Source organism: Alligator sinensis, unplaced genomic scaffold, assembly GCF_000455745.1.
Source record: "Alligator sinensis unplaced genomic scaffold, ASM45574v1 scaffold235_1, whole genome shotgun sequence".
Lineage (NCBI taxonomy): Eukaryota > Metazoa > Chordata > Crocodylia > Alligatoridae > Alligator > Alligator sinensis.
In genome coordinates, this window is record NW_005842042.1 from 2,596,441 (window position 1) to 2,598,884 (window position 2,444).

Sequence of the window (2,444 nt, forward strand, 5' to 3'; positions counted from 1 at the left end):
GGCTGGGACCAGCGCCCGGGGCGGTGGCTGCGGCTGCTCACCCGCCCGTGCAGGCTGGGCAGCGGTTTGCTGTGCGCTGCAGGACCCCGCTTCTGCCCCAGCCGGCTCCGCTTCCCTTTGCAGCTCCCCCTGGCCTCTGCGCTGACAAGGCCTGGGGGAGGGGCCTGGCTGCAGGCTTGCACATAGTCTGGACTTCGGTCATACTGAACTCTTCTTTGCCTCCCTCTTGAGGGCTTGGATCAAGCCTAGTCTGTGCTTACCTGGCCACTGAGGCAGTCTTCCTAGTCACACCCGGGGAAGACCACTCTCCTGGTGCAGGGATAGTACCCACCAAGGTAATGTATAGTAAACCTCCCACTAAGCTGCTGGAGTGGGGAGGTCTTGGCTTTATGCTGAGTTTATGGAAAGGGGAGACTCCTCCCCAGCTTGCTCCTGTGGCCATCTGGCTGAGGGCAAGTAAAATTTAGGGGTATCTGAACCCCAAGCCTCTGGGCTTGGGCGTGCATGTAGGATGCTCACCAAAGGTTTTGGAAACATCCAAAGTCCCAGATGGGGGTGGAGGATGTTTGCTGGTAGTAGGGTCACTTATGGTTCTGGACTGACTCACGCATTTGGAATTTGTTTTGGCTAATTTGGCTTGGAATATGGAAAATTAAAAAAAAAAAAAAAAAAAAAAACACTTTCCCCCCCTAAAAAAAAAAAAAAGCCTTTGCCACCCTGAGTGCTAATGACTTAGTTCAAGATTTCCCAGAGCCAGAACACCAGGCTTGTCTGTATAATGATGGGGGCTGGGTTTGCTCTGAGATACAGAAGGCAGACCTACACCAGGAAAGTGAATACCTGCCTTCTGTGCTCACAGCCTTTCCCTCCTGCTCTGGAGTTGCTTGTTCTGGTAGAGCAGAGCTGGCTCAGGGTGATCTAATCCTGAGCAGAGAGATACTCCCAGTGGCTCGGGCAAGTCATATGAACAGCTCTGGTCATCCTGGCAGAGATCTGGATTGTGTCGCATGGGTAACCAGTGCAGAGAAGTGAGCACTGTCCTACTGTGGGGTATTTGGGATGCCTTATGGTACCACCTTGTTGGGATGCATTAATTAGTAAGAATTGGATATTTCTACCTATAAACTATAAGAACTGAGCTCATGGATCACATATATAGGTGGCTCACTGTGGCAAGGGGGAACAAAATAATAGCAGCCTTCAAATACCTGAAGGGGGGAGTTGAAAGAAGATGGAGCTAGAGCTAGACTATTCTCAATGGTGGCAGGAGACAGAGCAAGAAGCATTGGTTTCAAGTTGCAGCAAGGGAAGTTTAGGTTGGATATTAGGGAAAACTTTCTCATGAGGAGGGTAGTGAAGCACTAGAAGAAGTTACCCAGAGAGGTTGTGAAATCTCCATCCTTAGAAGTTTTTAAGACCCAGGTAGACAAAGCCTTGGCTGGGATGATCTAGTTGGGGATGGTTCTGCTTTCAGCAGGGACTTGACTAGATGACCTCCTGAAGTCCCTTCTAACCCTCATTTTCTATGATTCTTTAAAAGTGGAATGGTCTTCTGGCCAGCTGTAGGACAGCAGGCAGTTTATGCAGCTGTGGCTTTCTGAGGATTCACCTTAGATTGAAAGATCAACTTTCACCTTGTCAAGTTGGCACCCTTGATAACAAGTGATGCTGTAGAACAGCATTTTCTACAGTGGGTGATGTGCTAGCTAAGGTAGCGTGTGAGGGGCTAGCAGGAAGCACAGAACCATGGCTGTGATAAGTTAGCAGGGCAGAATGAGTGTGATTGGTTTCATTTTCTTGGCAAGTAGGTAGGTGAGTGGCCCAGCTTTCATAACCTTGGAAACACTTCCAGAGAAGAATTATTTCAACAAGCATCTTGTCCATCCTGCCTTGCCATCTGCTCTTCATCTAGAGCAGCATTTTCTAAACTAGGCATCGCTTGGGTTCCAAGTGGGGTCTTACAGAGTTCCTAATTCCATCAAGTTTGCAATTAACAGGGGCAGGGACTTATTGCCCTTTAGCTGCTCTTTGGTAGCTACCCCTATTCCTGCAGTTATCCCATGGTATACTGGGATAATTTAGGGTTGGGAGAGGTAGATCACAGTGATAGTTTCTTTGAGTGTAGACATGGGGATAAGTCTGGTTTCCACCAGAAGAGGGGGGTGCAATTCTTGTTCTTTTTATCCTGCTTAACGCTTATTAGGGCTGTGCAAAGCTTCGGGTGGTGATTCGATTCAGGGGAGATTCGGCCTGATTTGGTGGCCGAATCTGAATCGAATCAAGGAACCAATTAAAAGGTCCGAATCAACTTGAAGCTCTCCATATCTTTGGAAAAGATTCGGAGAGCTTCAATGATTCAGACACTCCCCAGTGGCTACAGCAGGGAGCTGCAGCTGGACTAGGAGCTGGTGAGTAGAGGTGGGGAAGGGGGGCTGGGGGAGGGG

The 2,444-nt window shown here is 49.1% G+C and overlaps 1 protein-coding gene across 1 annotated transcript in view; it reads left to right on the top strand.

Annotated features, from left to right (window-relative positions):
• Nucleotides 1-22: 22 nt before the first annotated feature.
• UAP1L1 (UDP-N-acetylglucosamine pyrophosphorylase 1 like 1) overlaps nt 23-2,444 on the top strand; it is a 22,252-nt gene continuing 19,830 nt past the window's right edge. Inside the window, exon 1 of the mRNA XM_025203027.1 lies at nt 23-335. The gene's annotated coding sequence lies outside the window, so the exon portion shown is untranslated. The remainder of the gene's footprint in view (nt 336-2,444) is intronic.